This window comes from Carassius auratus, chromosome 22 (assembly GCF_003368295.1).
Source record: "Carassius auratus strain Wakin chromosome 22, ASM336829v1, whole genome shotgun sequence".
Classification (NCBI taxonomy): domain Eukaryota; kingdom Metazoa; phylum Chordata; class Actinopteri; order Cypriniformes; family Cyprinidae; genus Carassius; species Carassius auratus.
This window is the reverse complement of record NC_039264.1, coordinates 24,623,503-24,645,146: the sequence shown is the minus strand read 5'-3', so window position 1 is coordinate 24,645,146 and position 21,644 is coordinate 24,623,503. Positions and strand designations below refer to the sequence as shown.

The 21,644-nt window shown below is 38.1% G+C and overlaps 1 protein-coding gene across 7 annotated transcripts in view; it reads right to left on the bottom strand.

The window, feature by feature from the left end:
- The window catches only part of LOC113040111 (inaD-like protein), a 134,629-nt gene that overhangs the window by 25,566 nt on the left and 87,419 nt on the right, over positions 1-21,644 (bottom strand). The gene's annotated exons all lie outside the window — the stretch shown is intronic.

Sequence of the window (21,644 nt, the reverse complement as noted above, 5' to 3'; positions counted from 1 at the left end):
CCCCGCGTGAATGTGCCATAACAGAAATTCAACATGTGTACTGAAAATAACTGAACAGTTAGTTGTTAAAGACATATTGGTCACACTTTAAGGTCCATTTCTTGCTATTAGCAAACTATTAACTTTCACTTTTTTCCGTTATTAATAGCTAATAGTGTAGTTGTTAAGTTAGGATTAGGGATGTCCAATATAGTAATGCAGAAAATGTGCTTTATATGAACTAATAAACAGCCAATATGTTAATAATAGGCATGCTAATAAGCAACTAGTTATTAGTTTGAATTGGTCCCTATTCTAAAGTGTTACTGACATATTTAAACACCAATCAGAGTTATGTCTTTTATGTATGAAGCAAGAAATAACATGGTACGTTTTGACTCATTAGAGTACAGAACATTTCCCCCCAAAAAATTGAGCAGATATTTTGAAAACTCTGGGATTTTTGGAAACTTTTCTGGAAGTTTCCACCCCACTGCAACATTAGTTGCCAGATCTTACTAGAAAAAAAGCTTAGCCCATAAATGATAAAAACAAGCCCATAATATTTAGAAAAATTGAAAGAAATTGAAACAAATAAAAACAAGCACATGAAAAACTAAATCGCATCCCAAAATACTCACCTTTATACTTTATTAACTCCATAAATTGGATCTCTTTATAAACCAAGCACAATCAACAAGCTCAAAGACGCTTGATAAGCATCACTTACAATAAGTGTACATGGCAACCCTTCAAAAGGTGGTTCAGATAAAAATCACAAACGTAAGTCTCCAGTCACTGTAATACTAATTCGGTTAAAAGTAGCATATACCAAACGTGTGAGATGGTAGAAAGACGCTATGGTGCCAATCATTGTATTTTCGGAAGTGAGTTCTGTTCTGTACACACACAAAATGACAATTTAGAGAATTCAGCTCCCATATTTAAATGCTATTATCACTCACGAACCTTTAGCTTTGTAGTGTGTACTATGTTACTTGGAATCAATCAACATTTCAAAAATGACTTTAGAGCATCCTCTGAACTTTCAAGCTTTGCATTGACAGGAATTTTAAGAGCCCTTATGATTGCCGAGGTCGAGAAGACTAATTTAAATTTCTCTCTGACAAGAATGAAAAAATTAAATGCTGATGTGTTTCAGGCACTAGAGATTTTCCAGCTTGAGTGGAGAATGGAATTGAATTTTATTTTACAGCTCACGGCTCAGTTGATATTACATCTAGACTTACAGAGCTCATGTAATCGATTCACGCTCACACACACCAGTAAATGGCTGAGAGGAAGACAGAGCAGAGCCTGCAGTGCTTAATCACCATGAGCGTTTTTAACCGTGGCATATTAATCTTAACAAAACAACCCTTATTTGACCTGACAAAAGCTCAAATCAAAACTAGGCCTGGTTCATCCTGTGGCACTTCCTGCAAAAGGGACAAAGTGAAAGTCTCGCTTTGCTTTTACCGGTCTCGCATTTCTCCATAGTCTGTATTAAATGGCTGTTATGGAAATGGCATCTGAGCTGGGACTTCAAGGAAAATTAGTGACTGGACTCTTGAACACCGGGAACATTTGACAATCTTCCAAGCCAGCTGCTTCTCATGAACCTCAAAAGATTTTTTTGAGGGTTCTTCAGTTTTCATGCTATTCAGTGTAGGTGCTGCTGGTGGCCAAAAAGAAACAAAGGACTTCAGACGGAGATGATTGGCTGGCACTTTTAAACCACAGTGGACCATAAGTTAGGACTTCACGGATGAGAAACCGTGTGGGAACTTCGCAATACGTAATCAAAGAAAACCAGGCAATTTGTTGACACCGAAACAAAATGAGGCCACTGGCAGATGGCTGGTGAAGATCTTTTACACTTTTAACTACTTTCTCCTATCCTTTAAAGTGCCCCATTATGCCATTTTTACTGTTCCTAATATTGCTTTAGGAGTCTCCTGCAATAGGATTATATACATAAACAGGATACTGATCCATCTTTCAACAGCAAGCATTTTGTGAATACCGCATTGAATTTCCCGAGATTAGAGAAGCAGTTGTCAGTAGGAAGATGTGTTTGTGGGCGGGGTCAAGTTGTTCGCGGCCGGCCAACGTAGAACTGTGACGAGTGGGGCGGGGCCGAGAGACGTGGGAACGAGCGAGACCGCCCCACTCGTCACAAGAACATAGGCGGGAATTAAGCAAATGTGTTACTCCATGACGTGTAGCCATGATGGAAATGTGATTCGAATTACTAACCACTCATTTCAGCTGTTCAAAGTTGATTCTTTATTTTGGGGGATAAAATACTTAATTTATTGTGCACTTTCAGCTTTACAGCTTTGCAGATTGTTTACATTCACATACAGCTACATTACACACTGCATGAAAGGCAAAAATGGCATAATAGGGGAACTTCAAAGTCTTTTCGAATATTTAACAATCCCTTGTGACCCCTACCGTGGGTCTTTAAGTTTCAGTAGTCTTTTCGATTAAAACCACAGCTGTCGCATTTATGGGAGTTCAGAAATGCGTATATCAGTGACCTTTCGCATTATGAAAGCCCATCACTGTGGTATAGCTCTTCAGGGGCACATCGAGAGAGCACCATGTGAGAGGCCTAATTAAAAGCTTCAGGAATGTAGGAGTGACATAAAACTTTGGCAAATGGATGAAGCGAGAGTGTCGTACCTCCTGTGTTAGGAAAGAGAGGAGAGATGCAAGGGAGGTCAAAAATAGACAGGGTCTGCCGGTGTCTGATAACTGGTCTAGTCCATTAAAAGCTGATTTTATGCATCATCTGCGAAACAGCAAATATATTAGCGGGTTTATGGCTACTGGCTTGTTTTTTTTATGAAGGGGCTCCAAAAAAAAAAATCTTATTGATGCATTCAGAAGAACATTTAAAGTCAGGGGAGGTGATTTAGGAAAGACATGCTAGCTTTGAAAGCATAAGGTCCCACCCCCTCTACAAATCTCTCTCCAAAAAAGCCACGGCTCCTTTAAAACACACGAACACAGCTTCAGCAGATGAGAGGCTAACTATCGACATGATGAGAGAAAAAAAATTCACATTAGTTAATATAATGCGAATTAGCAAAAAGTATATTACTTTGCAGATCTAGAATGGACAGATTGTTGGGGGGGGAATAAACTCTAATATAATTTGTGTAATGAACAAATAATGCAATATAATCCTTTGCTGTTTTAAACCGTATATATATATGTTGATGTAAATGTGTCAATTTGTGTGGATTATAGGACAACATCTACAGTTCGAACGATACTCAGACAGACTCAGGGATTTTTGTAGGTCCGTGGTTCAACAATTACTACTAAATAATCAAAATTATCTAACATACGGTTGTAACATTTCTGCTTTGAGTATGAAGGATTCTGGGTTCTAATCTATCTTAATACAATTATATCAATACAATATCTTAATACAGTTTAACATCCATGTTGACCCGAGGTCAGAGGTTCAACTATCATTGGAAACCCTGAAAGCACAATCATTTAACTGGTCTCATTACACATTAACTTAAACCCTTCCATTTCAATGATCTTGGAAAAACCTTGGAGTTGTAATTTGATAAGACTCCAGGGAGGATGAGGAACTGAAAGATCAATGGCAGCATATTTGAGACGGACAGCGAGAGATGACTACCGTGAAAGAGAGGAAAGCTGTACAAGGAAAAATGAAACGGAAGCAAATAGTGTACTAACATTTGACTGATCTTGAGGCAACCACACAATCTACTGAAGGAGAAATGAGAAAATCTCTTCTCAATGATTGTGAAGTTCACCTTCAAGGCTCTTATTCTGATTGAGAGGTGTCGGAGGACAGCGAACCCATCATTGATTAGATTATGAATATTAGAGGTTAGACAGCCATTGAGCAGAGAATGGAGACCTGGTTTTGACCTTTCATTTTGACTGTTGGATGCCATGTTCATATATATACACACAAAATACACCATATTCAGCAGACACATGCGCTAATGTTAATGCCCCATGCCCAATCTAAATATTAGCAAAATATATATAATAATTTAGCCGTAAATAAAATGACCCACATGATGACCTTTCACATGATGACCTTTCACCTGACGACGACGACCTCATCCGGCCGGGACGATTCCTCACACAACACGTGCATTTTTTAATTGCTAGAGAATATTTTCACCACCCTGGCAGCTGGTAAGTGGTGTTTCAATCTCTGTGAAGGGATTTTGAGGTTTATTTACAAGAAGGATGTGATGTGAGAACATGCAGATATGTTGTTTATATTGCTGTGTGTAGCCTGTAGTGTACAAGTAACACTAGCGTGCTGTTTGAGGGAGAAAAGTTTCACAGGCATCGAGGGGTCTGGTCTTTTTTATGTTATTTGACTAAACTATTATTATATTACAGTATTTATTTATTTATTTTTAACGTAGAGTGCCTAAAAAATGATCACAACAACACTGGTAAGGCTTATTCAGATTTTCTCATTCTCTGAATTATCATTACAAAAATAAAAACAATTCAGAAATGAATGAAGAAATGTGACAAATATTTTTTTTCTACAATAGCAACAGTGTTTACAACAGCAAGACCACTTTAGCCTGTAATCTCTATAATATCTCTCTTTATTATTTAAAAATATCAATGTCAGTATAAAATGAATAATATACCTGAGCTGACATCAAAGTGCAGTGTGAAGGAGATGGGACTAGTGTTGTCAAAAGACCCGGTACTTCGGTACCAAGTCGGTAAAAAAAAAAGTGAAAATGTGACGGTACCAGGTTTCTTTAAGAGACGTACCGGTGGTACCGAGTACCCGCTCAACCCGGTTCTTGACGCACACAGCACTATGACTTCCACGAAGCAGAAAACGCAGACGGAATCCAGAAATCCAGTCATGATAATGAAACGTACATTTTAATATGGACAGTCAAGAAACTGTCAAAGTTAGCATAAACTAATTAAATCAAATCTCCGTATGGACTAGGGCTGTCACTTTTGAGAAAAATCTAATTCGAACGGATATCGAATATCATGCAATGTATTCAAATATATTTGAATATCTACGTGCCCCCCCCCCCACGCATAAAAAAAAACAAAATACACCGTAGTCTAATGGAGATTCAATCACAAATGTATTAACAGTGAGTCATAAACAGGACTATCTGGATTATATATTTTTTTACTTAATGTTTGAAACAGCAGGATATCAACTTAGAATATCAACTTATATGAAGTGCCACTATGCATATCCCACAACATTAGGCTAAATGAAAAAAGAAAGAAAGAAAAAAAAAACGATTCAGAACAGGCACAAACAATAACCTGACAACTTAAACAGCAGCAGGAGTAAGGCATATAGCCTAGCCAAATACATTTCATAATATTGTTTGGAAGAAACACCAGTCTATCAACTTGATCTGGATTAAGTGCGGCTCTCTTTTTATTTACAATGTTCCCCGTGGTGGAGAACACACGTTCGGAGCCCACAGACGTGCCTGGTTACTAGCTATTATTCGCTTGATTTGGTCATGGGACTATGCTACAATACGACTAGAGTGCCCTCTACTGGATAAGATGGCAAAGAAAAAAAAAAAAAAAAAAAAAAAAATGGTCTAATCATGAATTGTAAAAAATGCGCTACACATGGCATTTTAAAAAACTGATATTTTATTTATAGTTCGATTACGGATATTTCACGTCATGTTCGAATGCATATTCGAATATCGAATAAAAAGTGAAAGCCCTAGTATGGACCATTATCTTTAAATGTTAAGCCGCAAAAGTTGCTTGCAATATGAATCCTGCATGTTCTGTGCGTCTCCGTGTGAATGAATGAATGGCAGAGATGTGCAGGTTTGTTTACTGCATAGACTGAAGCGCGTGAAGCTTACAGTAATTTCAGCATCTACTGTCACAATGAGGACATAAATACATAAACAACATCACCAGAACTGTTCCGAGTCACTTTACAAGCATTTTACCATTTCATCGGAGTAAAACCAGTGTCAAAATAAAAGTTCATTTTTAGAAGGCATGAAATGTCCTTTTGTGTTTGTGTTCTGCAGTGCAAAGATGCCTCGCAAAGAGAGGAAAAAAAATGTAGCCTGTCATTTGTTTACACTGCAAAGGTGTTCAATTTTAGACAACAACAACTACAACAGTAATAATAATATTAATCACCATATTCCAGTGTATCCGGTTTTTATGTTTTGTATCAATCAGCAAGAGTAGTAGTGATGGTTAACATGATTGATTAATGCTGAAATAGTAAAATGTGCCTTGTTCCTAGATCGAAAGAGAGTGGAAATTAATAGATCAGATAAGGAGATGGAGATAGAGGAAGAAAAAAGAGGGAGATGTAGAGGCACAAGTGACAGAAAGAGAGCAGGGAACAGCAAGCCAGGAGACAGAGGTTGGCGAGAAAGAGGGAAAAGTAGAGGCTCAAGCAACAGAAACAGTGCAGAAAAAAGCAAGCATGGAGAAAGAGGCTGGTACATAATCATCCATTCCATATTGATAGGCGACTCAGCAAGGAATGCATCACAATATATTGTTGTATTGATATTTTGAGCATCGCTATTTAAAGCCTTGTTCCATGTGCCCCTTTTTATACTTTGAGCACCTGCCCCTCCAAAGGTCTCTGTACGGCCCTGATATTCAGTAGCAGGAACTCAGAATGAGCAGGTGCTCAGACTGGCATCTTGACATCATTCAGAGAAAGGGAGGGACAAATAGAGAGTGGTTTGCTAATGCTGGCCCTTCATCATCGTCCAGACCCTCACCACGGGTCGCCCTCCATCTTCGGTGAGGTGGAGGACGTGCCAGAGAGATACTGGCTAAAGCTCAAGGATTTTGCATGCCAGACGGTGTACACAAACTACAGTAATGAGAAGGGAACATGGCCTTATTCAACAGTTTTACTCCATTGCACAAATGCAGCACAGAAACTCAATAGCACAGTTGCTCCCTATAGAGCTATTTGTTAAAAAAGACTCTTTTGTATGGGATTGACCCCAACTATGTCACTAAAATGTGACTTTACTGTGGTTCCTGTAGTGTGTGTGGTCATTCTCTATATCAGCAGTTCCCAACATTTATTTATTCATCTAAATTATTCATTTAGCAGATGCTTTTATTAGAGCCCGACCGATATATCGGCCGGCCGATATTATCGGCCGATATGAGCTTATTGCATTTAAATCGGCATCGGCGTTTATAATGGCCGATGGAACATGAGAAACGGAGTCTCATGCTTTACTCATGTTATGAGTGTTGCATAGTTTACCCACCAGAGGGAGCTCTGCAGCTCCAGAGTTGACAACAGCGCCAGAAATTCACTAGCGAAGAAAGCGATAAGCCAAGCCAGCCACGGAGATTTTTTTTCTGTTTTGACGGTGAGTCTGTCGTTCTTCATGTGAAATGATTTAGTTCATACACTGTATATACAATGATGTGGTAGTTCTAGCTAACGGTCCTATCATTATCACTTATAAATATTCTGTAACATCACTTACAGCCACTAATGCATTGCTATATTAGATTAGCCACGAAGCTAATACCATGTTTATCAGTGGAAGAGTGCGAACGTTAATAAGATGTCAAACTATAACGTTATCGTTTAACTTATTCTAAATATATCTGCAGTGTTTCCCACATAATGACCGGGTAACTGTGGCAGGGGGGCAATGACTAGAAGTTATGTACAGCGTGCCTCGAAAAAACAACAGCTGTTATGTTATTGAATGAATTCATTAAAAATAGGTCATTGCACTTACATCAAATCACGATATGGACGAATATCTGTAAGTATTAAGCCGGAATAGTCTTTTTAAATATGAATCCTGCATGTTCTGCGCGTCTCTGTTAATGAATGGCGCAGAAGCGCCTCTTCATTCATTAAACACACGTAAGCGCGCATTAAGCTCGCGGTGAATTCAGCGTCCGCTGTCTCACTAAATAATCACGTGAACACATGAACAACATCCCCAGAACTGCTCTGACAGTCACTTCATGAGCATTTGACCGTTTGATTTAAGTAAAAACAGCGCCAAATCACATACACAGAACTGTAAATGTACGCCAACCCGTCAAAATAAAAGTCCAGTTAAAGGCTGTTGTTCAGCAGAATGTACAAAAGCCTATCATAGACTCGATTACTAAAATATTCGATAGCTACAGCCTTATGTTATTCTAACGCTAATATAGCTTCCTTTTTAGCAGGTCCCTTAAATGCTTGCTATTAACTTGATTGAAGGTGGTTCTTCTCAAAATTGACAGCGGTGTGTTCATGACACTAACGTTAACCATTCAACTTCGAGTAGGTGGGTCAGAAATGATTAACCAGAGGGGACATGTAAATAAATGTGAGCTGAACAAGCGCTTTTTTTTATTTATTTTTATTTTTTACAGATTGTTTCAAAGCAGCTTTAAAGACATAACAGGAAAATGTTGTAATATTGTTAAATAGAAGTAGGTAATAGGTAATACCTATTGGTTGACAAATAAAAAAAAAATATATTTCTCATTTTTGCCTATGTAGGAGATCCCTGTTTATTATAATTCTAATTCTAATGATGACACGAGTAATGATAGATGGTGATATTATTAATACACATGCTTATTCTTTCTCTGTCTCTTTCTGGCCTACAGATACCTGAAAAAGGTGAATGCTGTAGCAGCAAAGTGTGGGACTACTTCTGCAAATACTTTAACTTTAGTATTATAATTTATTTACAGAACACACACAGACTGTTAAAACCAGCTTCAACTGGAAGAAAGTAAAAGTGTTTTTTTGACCATTAAAAAATATATACTTTTGATGTGCAATTGTTTAGTCATTGAGACTATAATCTAAGGCTTTTTTTTTTACATAATCTCTTCTGGAAAATGGTTTATACAGCCCACATACATAGAACAGGCAGATATTTTGCTATTGAATGTTGTGTAAGTGCAGTATATAGGAAATGGGTCTAATATCCAGTTTATTTTCAAAATCAAAATATCGGCTTATAAATCGGCTCTTTTCGAGTTAATATCGGCATCGGCATCGGCCCCCAAAAATCCATATCGGTCGGGCTCTAGCTTTTATCCAAAGGGACTACAACAAAGAGGCAATACAAAGTTTTAAATTTGTTCAGAAAATTACAGGCTAGAAGAAAAGAAATGAAAGTTAGGCACAAGTGAACGTGAATTAATAACTATATAACAATATGGTTTTTGCTGATAAACTGTTAACTAATTAAATTCTAATAATAAAAAAAAGACTAAAAATTAAAAATCAATACAGGAATTTAGGTATTAAAATATTATAAATCTTATAAATATTAAAACAGTATAAAAATTGATTTGCTTAAGATTACAATTAACAGGATTAAAAAAAATAAGTGTTCTTAAAGATGAATTAAATGTAACAATAGAGAAAATACGCATAAAAATTGAATAACCATAAATAATCATTAACCATTTTTTAAAATAAATTAAATATAAATTATAAAAAATAAAAAATAGAAATTACCTGCTGCAGAAAACATGCAAAAATTTATTTGACATGTGTCATCAGACAATGTTTTGTAAACTAACAGATATGAAATAATTATAGAGATTAAGTGGCAATAAATGTTTTATTTTAATTTAAAAATACTTTTATTTTAACATATACAATTTTATATATATATATATATATATATATATATATATATATATATATATATATATATATATATATATATATATATATATATATATATATATATCTTGGTTATCTGATGTTCTACGCAAACATCGTTCTAAGCTTAGAGTTGCTGAAAGGGTGTGGCTTAAATCCAAAAATACTACTGACCTTAATGTGTATCAGTCACTCCTCTCTTCCTTCTCAGCTAATGTCTCCACTGCTAAAAGGACATACTACTGCATCAACTCTAATAGATGAGACTTTGCCACATTTTTCATTAATAAAAATAAAAACATCAGTGCCCAATTTCCCACACCACAATCCGTCAAGCACATCTCACCAGCAAACATACACTCATTTGCATCCTTCTCTTTACTCTCTGAGGCAGAAAACTCATCCATTCTAATCATCCTACTTGTCCACTTGATCTTATTCCATCTCATCTCCTTCAAGCCATTTCACCTGCAGTTATACCTGCACTCACGTCATTAACACATCCCTCCACACTGGTGTTTTTCCCTCAGCACTTAAACAGTCTTGTATAACTCCCCTAATTAAGAAAACCACCCTCAACCCATTTCTTTTAGAGAACTACAGACCAGTTTCCCTTCTTCCTTTCATTGAAAAAACACTGGAACGAGTTGCATTCAACCTCCTTGACAGCAACAAATTCTGATTTCAGAAGTGGACATTCAACTGAAACTGCCTTGTTTTCAGTTTTTGAAGGCCTAAGACTGGCAAGAGTGGAATCCAAATCTTCAGTACTTATTTTGCTGGATCTATTCACTGCTTTTGACGTGGTTAACCACCAGATCCTCCTATCAACCCTATTGGCAAATGGCATCTCAGGAACCACACTCCAGTGGTTTGAGTCTTACCTATCAGATAGGTCCTTCAAAGTATCTTGGAGAGGTGCGGTGTCCAAGTCACCAACATCTAACTACTGGGGTGCCTCAGGGCTCAGTTCTTGGACCACTTCTATTCTCTGTCTACATGGCATCATTCTGTCATTCAGAAACATGGCTTTTCATATCACTGCTATGCTCATGACACTCAGCTCTACCTCTCATTCCATCCTGGTGATCCGACGGTAGCTGCTCACATCTCAGTTTATCTAAGAGACATTTCTTTCTTGATGAAGGACCATCACCTTCAACTCAATCTGGCCAAGACAGAACTGCTTGTGATTCCAGCAAAACCCAACGTTTCATCACAATTTCACCATAAAGTTAGGCACATTAACCATAACCCCTTCAAAAACAGCTAGAAGCCTTGGAGTTATGATTGATGATCAGCTAACTTTCTTAGACCACATTGCTAAAACTGTCCGGCCCTGCAGATTTGCTTTATTCAACATCAAGAAGATCAGGCTCTTTATTTTGGAACATGCTCCACAACTCCTTGTTCAAGCTCTTATTCTGTCCAGACTGCACTACTGCAATGCCCTCTTGGCAGGTCTTCCAGCCAGTTCAACCAAACCTTTACAATTAATCCAGAACGCGGCAGCAAGATTAATTTTTAATGAGCCGACAAGAATACGCGTCACACCTCTGTTTATCAATTTGCACTGGCTACCAATAGCTACTTGCATAAAATTCAAGGCATTGATGTTTGCCTACGAAACCATCACTGGCTCTGCACCCCTTTACCTAAATTCATTACTTCAGACTTATGTGCCCTCTAGAAGCTTGCGTTCTGCAGGTGAACGTTGCTTGATTGTGTCATCCCAAAGAAGCACAATTTCCCTTTTAAAGACTTTTAAATTAAATGTTCCCTCCTGGTGGAATGACCTGCCCAACTCAATCAGAGCAGCTGAGTCCTTAGCTATCTTCAAGAATTGGCTTAAAACACATCTCTTCCATCTTTATTTGACCCTCTAACTTATAAGACCTAACACTAGCTTGCTATATTCTTTTTTTTATTCTATCTGTTTTCTTTGTATTTATTTTATTATTTAAAAGCCCTTGCTACGTGAACTGCATTTAAGCTAACTGAGACGTGTTATAGCACTTGTGTATCATTGCTATTTGGAGATTTTGATTGCTTCCATTGTACTCATTTATAAGTCGCTTTGGATAAAAGCATCTGCTAAATTACTAAATGTGTAGATATATATATATATATATATATATATATATATATATATGAAATAATAATAATAATAAAAATTATACAAAATATATTGCATTGCATAAAATAAAGATAATGATATTCGAAAATATCAACATGCCAAAGATGAGAAAACAGGGTTTACAGATAGAACAGTTTAGGACGTTTTGAAACCAGTTTTCCATGTAGTCATGTCGTTTTTTGCCCAATTACGTAGATACCATCTAGTAAAGCAATATATTCATGTCCAAGGTTTCATAAGTAGTCATAGTCTCTGAAAACCGTCTCTGTCACGTCTGGTTTGATTCCAGGACAGCAGACTACTGTATCTACACTACATACCTTCACAGCCATCCAAGACTAGTCTTTTATCAAAGCCTCAGGAGATCACAGCACTCCTTACTTTCCTCTTTCTCGGCTGACGCCTTCAAATCGATCTGCTTGCTCAAACCAAGGCTATATATTGCGTGGCTGCATCTGCACAGATCATAACAGTTGTTAACTCATCTCTCTCAAAGGGCCGCTGATGAGTTGCAATGTTCTGAGTGCAGTTAACTCGCTTACAAACCGCATGGGTGGAAGAAACCCTTCAAGGACTTTCACAGGTATGCTTCTGAATGGAAAGTGCCAACTTCCAAGCTTGCCTTGACTGGCACATTATTTTTAGGATAGCTAAAGATGTGTGAAGTGAATCCAGACACATCTGTAAGGGGGGCAGGCCAGCTGCTGCTGTTTTAATTAGAAAGTGCTGAGGATTAAGGCTGATTAGCCGTACTGTGGGAAGAGTAAAACGTGAACGAGGGGCTGGGAAGTATTTGATTTCCATTTTCAACCAAACAGCAGGGAAGGATGATGTAGCCTAACATCATTTTATATCTTTTTGACCCCCTTCTTAAAATAAAAAATATTTTGGAAAACACACACACACAGCGTAAAATAAGTATTTAACACATCACCATTTTTCTAAAATAACATTCTATTACATTCCAAACATTTCTATTGCTGAATAGAAAAAGCATGTTGAAGCTTGTTTAAAGTTTCCTGCACGACATTTAGACAAGCCTTTGAAATACTGGGAGAATATAGTCTGGTCAGACGAGAGCAAAATTAAACTCTTTGGTTGCCATGTTTGGAGATCAAATGACACTGCACATCACCCCAAAACATCATGGTATGGCACTGGAAAAATGAATATAATTGAAGGAAGGATGAATGGAAAAATGTCCCAAGACATCCTTGATAGAAATCTGCTGCCATCTACCAGAATGATGAAGATGAAACAAGGGTGGACATTTCAGCAAGACAATGATCCCAAACATCTCCTAAATATCTCACACCCTTCTAGAGCTTGACTGTATGATCATAGTCTCTGACAGGTCCCTTTGCTCTGAGCACTCAATCCCCTTCTGTGTCTCTTTCCATTGTAAAAATATACACCCATTTATAGTATTATTTTTAGATGCACCAAAACCACCTTCAAAGAGTGTCTCTGTAATTTTCCCAGACAAACACGCTGAGGAACAACACCTGCACACCCTAGAGATGGGCAGTACAAGTCATTTTATGTCACAGTAACAGCAGTATAGTTATATTTGTGGTAAATCTGACAGTATGTACAATAAAAGGTTTTCCTTAACTCCAAACAACATAATTACAAGGTAAACATGCTTGTTGCATATTGTGCACCAATACAACTAATCTATTTTTCATTTGGCTCCATCAAAGCGGTGTTATGAATGGACAGAGATGAATGGCAAGGCCATGTGGAGGCAATTAAATAATATAATGCAAACACAGGGGCTGCGTTGGTTTTGAAGTCTACTACTACAAACATCTTAGACCGAAAAATAATAATAATCACCATCAATTATTCAAACCGGAAGCAAAACAGGCCTGGTAAACAGGTAAGATTGGTTTTTGATGTTGATAAGGCAGCAGCGTGCACAGAGAGGGCTATAATCACGAGGGACGTGCATGTGCAGCTTGGGATAATTCAATATTTGCCCCACGGATTGAATTCTGCTGGAGGGAGGTGAGATAATCTGATGGGCCTTCCCTGAGTCGGGGAACATGACGCAGATGTGCGTGAGATGCACACATGCTTACAAACACACCTATGAAAACATTGAACGTGCTATTTTGGCAACATAATAAAGACTATGATTGGTAGGGTAAATGTGTGTACAATCCAAGGTAGTATGCAGAAACAACCAAGTAAACCCTGCGTAAGTTGTTCCACGTGGAAATGTAAACACTGCTGCTCTGTTTGTCAAAACAAATTTCAACCTGGCAAAGCAACTGCAGCTCAACAAATGGTGTGATTTTGGGACGGGGCTATCTGTACGTCAAATCAATAAAGGGACAGAAACTTGTTTGAAAACAGTCATTATGGTTAAAATTCCAATTGATGAGCCTTGTGATGAAGAGGCTACATACTTCTGTTCATTACAGATATACAGTAAGAAAGCTTGTGACTGGTTAAAAAGTGATTTCTGTATGTTTATTTTTTCATCATTAAGAAATTATACACAAAGTAAATCGTGTATAGGCTGATTCAATTGATAGTAACTGCTTGTCAAAATACTGATTGTTGTTCGAAAATTCCGACATGCCTGGTATAGCGACATGCTCAACCAATGGTGTGTGTTAGGGGCAGGGCTATCTGCCTGTCACACCAACAAAGGGAAAGAAACTTGTTTGAAAACAATCATTACGGTTAAAATTCCAATTGATGAGCCTTGTGATGAAGAAACAACAGACTTTACATGTAAGTAATTGACAGAAAAAGAAACCTTTGAATGGTTAAAATGTGTACATTTTCCATTTGTTGAAATAATTATGGATAGACCTCTGTAAGTAGACCATGTGAAGGTTGATTCACTTGAAAGTGATTCTGTTTGTCAAAATATCGATTTGTTTGTATGAAAATTCTCACCAGCCTGGCATAGCAACAGAGCCTAAACCAATGGTGTGAGTTTGGGGCGGGGCTATCTGTCAGACCAAACAGAGATAGAAACCTAATTGTAAACTAACTGTTATTATGATTTATAATTATAACTACAGAAACTACACTCTTTCACTTGAAAGTGACTCCGTTTGTCAAAATATAGGTTTAGGTCTAAGAAATCCTGTGACTGGTTAAATTTACCTGATGAAGGAATAAGGAAAGATTGGTTCATCTAAGACATGCTGCTGAAACAACACAAGCAAAAACAATGTCGAAACGTATACGGATTTTAATACATCTAGTCCTGGATGATAAATGAGAAAACATTTCTGCAGAGTTGTTGATATCCTACTGTTCTCATGCAGTGCAACCTTTCACTTTTCTGCAGTAAGAATAAGCTGCTTTCTCTCAAGGCTGTAATGCTTGATGCTGAGATTTAAAAAAAGAAGATTTTTAACAGGAAAGAAAAATATCTTCAGGCATATGATCAATTAATGGTGAGTCACAATTTTAAAGCATTTTTTTTTTTACATTTTTTGTAATTACCTGTAAATCAAAAAAAAAAAAAAAACTAATTTCAGGCCCATTAGTTAGCCGTACAGGATTGTTATGTGACCACAGATGCACATTGGCTACATGCTCATTTTTTTTATCTTAACTACATTTATATACAATAGGGATGGGTCTCAATTTTGTAATATTCTATTAGTTGATTTAATTTTAGAATATCGAATATGTTGTGCGATTATTGTATAAAAAAATGTCCCCACATTTTCCCTGCTGATGCAGTGATGACGCATTCATGTAAGCAGAGGAGGGCACTGCCAAAAACGTACCTAAAAGCTGTAAAAGACAACAGAAGAACACACTGTCTCACGCGCACAATGTAGACTTGGCATAGATGTGGCATAAAAAAAGACTTGCGTAGCATATAACGGTAACAGTACACTTGGGACGATGTCAAATAAGAGTTTTGTGCAGACCACAAAAAACCCAGACTGGATTTAAGGTTTGGCCGAATCAGTGTTCAAAAAGGTGCGGAGAACAAATTATGCCTTCTACAGGGCCATTAAAGGGACATGTTTAGCTGCTTGCTAACGGTAGCCGGTAACAATACAGTAAATAACATTTCACTTATCACATAAACAGAGTAAGGAGAGATGACTGATAGGATGATGGCTAATGATTTACAGATCCCGAGCAGCACTGACAAACATCTAATCTAGTAAAATGTGTGATAAGAACTTCTTAGTGCTTGCCCGACGTGATCGCGAATCTTGAATCTCGTGAAAGTAAAAAAACAATCGCACATTCAAAATAATAATAATGGCTTCCTGATTCCCGCAATTTATATACAGTATAAATGCCTAACAATATACCGTTATTTTCGGACTATAAGTCGCACCTGAGTATAAGTCGCATCGGTCCAAAAAAGTGTGACTTCTAGTCCGGAAAAAATATGGTAATTGTGACAGAAGATACTGAAGTAACATATTTTTCCTCCCCTCTTTTATTTATTCTCTTTAGGGTTAAATTTTTTGAAACGGAAATATATTGGCCTCATGAGAATTTGATTTCTGCTAATTGACAGACCGTTATGTTAATAAGTGCCATAATTTGGTTATGTTTATTATATTTAAATGTTTCAGCACATTACAATCATAATATGGCTTGAGTTAAAGTAGCCTTTCATCTTCTAAATCAAACAGTTTATCATACAAATTGAAAGCATAAATAACATCTCTCTCCCTCGGTCTCGGTTAATGGGTATTTGTGCATGCTTGTGGGGGTGGGGTATGATTTTTGAATATTATTATTGCTTGGAATGCCCCTCCCTAGTGTGTGTGTGTGTGTGTGTGTGTGTGTGTGTGTGTGTGTGTGTGTGTGTGTGTGTGTGTGTGTGTGTGTGTATATATATATATATATATACACACACACACACACACACACTATCTATCTACATAACAAAAAAATTATGTCTAAAATATAATAAAAAAAAAAAAAATATATATATATATATATATATATATATATATATATATATATATATATATATATATATATATATATGTAAAATATTCTAATATATACAGTGGGTGAATTATCCTTTTTCTGTGACCAAAGAGGATAAAACAAATGCAAACAAGAGGAGGATGATGAATGAATAAAGGGGGAAAAAAATGTGGAAAGCAGATGGAAAAAGCGAGAGAGAAAGTCTAGTTCCTCAGATGGCTGCTGTGGTTAAAGTCCTTTCTGTCTATATAGCAATTCTTAATGTGTGTGAAATCTCTGCATTGTGCCTGCAGCGCCACATACTCTTAGACAGCACTTTCATAAATGGAGCATTTTCATCTGTCAGTGTTCACAGTGTGTGTGTGTGTGTGCACCAGCACAGCGGTGTCTGCCGTTCTTTCTGCAGCCTCGTTTGTTCACACACACGTTTTACTGGTCACTGTCTATATGTTACCAGCTGAGATGCACCATTACTGCAGTGTGTCAAATCAGCAGTCAAATCAGTGCACACACACTCCAAACCACTCACCCCTACTAAACAATCAACAAGCCAGCACATTTCCCAAGTGAGTCTGAAAATAAAAACATATACAATTGTTACAATTTGACATGTTTGTAGTCCATGTCTACTAGTTTTGAGCTCATCTAGGTGTTAATGTACTTCTAAAAGTGGAGTAAAGTCACTTTTAGCAGTTCAAATTCACAGAGAAAACAGACCAAAATAATTGATGAGTCATCCTGCACGATGGAGATTTTTGTCCAATCAAATGCTCTCTAGAACAATGATACCCCTCCCCCACTACCACAGGTAACTGACAAGCAAATACTACAGCAAATTGTTCTGCCTAAATTTCTTCTTCCAATACAAATTCAAACAAGAAGAAAGCTCAAACTATTTGTAACTGCCATTTCTGCTAAATAAACGTCTTATGATAGTTTACATAACATTTAGTTAGCGAAAAGTGTAAAGCTGCCAAAGATGAAACATTTAGTTAAGCATTATTACACTATCTTTATTAGGCTCTCTGTGCTGAGCCACTTGAGATGAACACTTCAGAATCACGTGATGTCTGGGTTAGATGATGTTTTGATAATGTCTCAAAGGGGGACGGCAAAAGATCAGTCTGTGGCAAGACCTGGGAGACCTGTCTACAACGTGACAGGATTGCTTTGTTCCAAAAACTAGTGAGCTGCCTATTTAGGAAGCATTCTAAGGGTGGGAAGGCCGTTTTAAAATGGCAGCAAAATAATTAAGATGCATTTTTTAAAAACAAGCACCACATTTATTCGGTTCACCATTCCAGGGTGCTGAAAAATTTGAAAAATACGATTTTAAATAATTACATTTATTCAGTACTTACTGGTACTGAAAAAATAAGTTAATTAATGATTATTTGATTAAAATTACCATTTCATCATTTAGCGCAGCATTTTAATGCATAGTGTATCATGTCATTAGCTTAGACACATGCTAACATCAAATCAATTGAAAGTGATTCTCTGTGTGTGGCTACAGTAAGATCTTAAATGGGGGCAGTGCTCAGACACAACTGATCTTTAAACTGTCACAAACAGCAGGATTATATTTATGGTCTGAATAATGAACCATATAAACCTAAGCATACACGCCTAGTCTTAATGTGCAGTGTGGGTTTGATTTACACCCAGCCCTTGTACGCACATTTGTTTTTCCTATTATAGAGGGGACTTTTCTTTGACTCACCCTACCCTACTTTAAACGTGCACACAGACCTTTCTGCTCTGCCACATTTTCATTAACATTTAGTACTGTGTTAATTAAGCTTTTTCTCAAGTTCTCCCCGTTGAGACTGTTGGCTGGTCCTTAAAATGTACATGCTTTCAGGTGAGAGAGAGAGAGAGAGAGAGAGAGAGGTCAATATCTCAATCATGGCACACTCATATTTCAAAATGACACTTTCATGAGTATGCAGTGAGAAACAATAGCCAATAGCGTAACACTGAATGAATTATAGTACTCTGAGGTACAGAAAGAATAGGTTGAGCGAAAAAGAGCAGGAGAGAGAGACCTTTGCTCAAGGTGTTTACCTTGAGAAAATGCTATGTAAAGGTTTCTGAAACAGATAGGACTGTGTTTTACACATGAGACTCAGATTAACACAGTGCTGCCCTATGCAACACATAAGAGAGAGAGATAGAGACAGGCAGAGAGAGAGACAGGCTAAAAGAGGGAGCAAAATGGATAGCGAGAGACAAACCGAACAAGAACAGGGGGAGACAGCCAGACAGGCAGAGGGGGAGACAGGTAAAGGGAGAGTATGAAACTGGAACCGAGAGAGAAAGAGGTAGAGGAAAAGACAAAAGAGGGAGACAGGTAAAGGGAGATTGGAAAACTGGTACAGAGAGAGACAGACAAAGAGATAGACAGGTATGGGTTAGTTTGATAAACTAGTACAAAGTGAGACAGGCAAAGAAAGAGACATACACAAGAAGAGAGACAAACAGGAAGAGCAAGAGAGGTACTGAGAAAGACATGCAGGATGAGGGAGAGAGAGAGACGGGCAGGAAAAGACAAACGGGAAAGCAAGAGAGGTAAAGAGAAGACAGGATGACGGAGAGACAGACAGGCAGATACAGAGAGATGGGCATAAAAGAAGAAACAGGACACGGAGAGGCAGGCAAGTAGATATAGAGTAAGACAGGTACATAAGAAGAGATAAATGGGAAGAACAGCAGACAGGTACACAGAGAAACAGAAAGATAGCAAGACAGACAGATTGGCAGAAAGAAAACGAGACAGAGAAGCAGAAAGAGTCACGGTTGCCTTGTAAAACTGCAGAGGCACTTTTCACAAAACCCAACCAAGAGCACAAAGTGTGTGCGTCCAAACCATCCTGTTTGTGCACTGCTCCCTTCTGACTTCAACCCTGCTGTGCTTCGGTAAGCATGAAAACACGTACAGACACAGGTGCATGCACAACACAGAGGTTAACCACTGCCACACACACACACTGTCCCTCGTGTTGCACAACAGCGGAGGACGAATCGGACACTGACCTGGCACCATGATCCATCCTTTAGAACACCCCCACACCAGAGCTAACAGTATCCATACGTCCTTGTGTCTGTCAACGGCGTGCGGCCATTAGCCAAGCTGACCGGAGGTGAGAAGTCATGGTGTTGTGTGAACCGGCATGGGTGCTCGTTCTGAACACACTGAGCGGTGAGAAGAGCAGCGCTGTGTGCGCGTGTGTGTGTGTGTGTGTGTGTACTGCGCGTTCAGTTTCTCACACAATCTTTCACGCTTCAGCGTCTCTAACCCTCCCCTTCCCTTGTCATTTTCTCCCTGAAACCTTTCTATATACACAAATAAAGGAAAGCTAAACCGGTTTTATTTTTTAATGGCTACCATAAATTTTCTATTTCCTCCCCATCATGATCTGTCAAACCTTTTTTCGATCACTGCACATAAATTATGCAAAATGCTTGTAGTCATTAGGAGACAAAACACATGGTATGCAAATGCTATTGTGCAAAGAAAGTGGTGACTAAATGCAAATTCCCGTACAACAACATTTACTCGATCACACAATTGATAGGGGAGGGAGTCAGGGGTTGATCCTTGGACCGCTTGCGTTTTTGCACATAATAGCATACTGATCAAGGCGTCGCTTGCCAATCCTTGGCATTTTCCTAATGCTCCTGCCACCATACACACACACACACACACACACACACAAACACTAGCTCTCCGGTTAATGCCACCGCTAGAGCGTTATTCTTTCCCACATGTGAACAGCCAGAGGGTTGAGAAGTAGACAATTTGTCACAAAATCAGACTTGCGAATTGCCAATTCAAGTTCAGTGGAAAGTGTCTTCACTCTCTTCTAGTGTGCCTAATATGCGTCTGTATCACTCTCTGGGGCAAATCGAACTGGCAGACGGCAACAAACCTGTTTGTCTGCATCCTGTTGACAAATTTCGAATTGCGAAAACGCTTCCGTTCGTTAAAGATTTGTCAAGTTTTCTTTAATGCATCAGGCAGCTTGCTCATTTCAGGAAAGTTCTTTCTTGATGAAACTTCGCTTTCAGTGTCTTCCTTATGGTACTAAATTAGCTGGGCACTAAAGAGGAAACAGGCATCTTAACCAATCACGATGGAGCAGGTTTTCAAGTCCATTACACTTGCACTGAAGTGCGGTTTCAACAAAAGAGCATAAAACTGTGCCATGCAAGTACATGAGCTATTTCCCCTCTACTTTAGGGGTGGGTAAATTTAAGTGCACAGTACAAAATAAAGCTAGTTGACCTTTTATGCATAATAATAATAATAATAATAATAATAAAAAACTTTGATTATAGCCAGTCTACAGAGTGAAACTGCTATAATGAATTTCAAACAAACCAAATATCATACTAAAACTAAAGTTGGACTAGTGGACAGCAAATCCTACAACAGGTTTATAGCAGTAGAAGACATGTATGCCATCGGCCTAATAAATACTGCAAACCTGCAGCTGCAACAACAAGTATTGGCATATTGGTCACTATTACAAACTGCTCACATACCACAGGTTTGTTTTTCTTTGATGGATAGCAACAGAGGCAACTGTTCAACCTCGCTGGGACCATTATGACGCCTTCAATACCATTTGCGGGGTTGAAGATCACATTAGTCAAAAGACTCAAGACATCCCTGCTGACACCAAACAGTGACCGTGGAAAAAAGATCCAGGCTCCGTCTTCCATGACGCAGAAAAAGACAGCAGAGCAAGATGGGAGGGGTAAACAAGTGAATCAAATGGACTGATCAGGCTTGAGCTGTAGAGGATGGGGAGTCGAAACTGAATGAGTGTTGGTTGATTCATTACCACAGAGACCGAGACTACTCACTCAACCCTGCGTGAAGCTTCTGAACAGACAAGATCAGAATAAAAC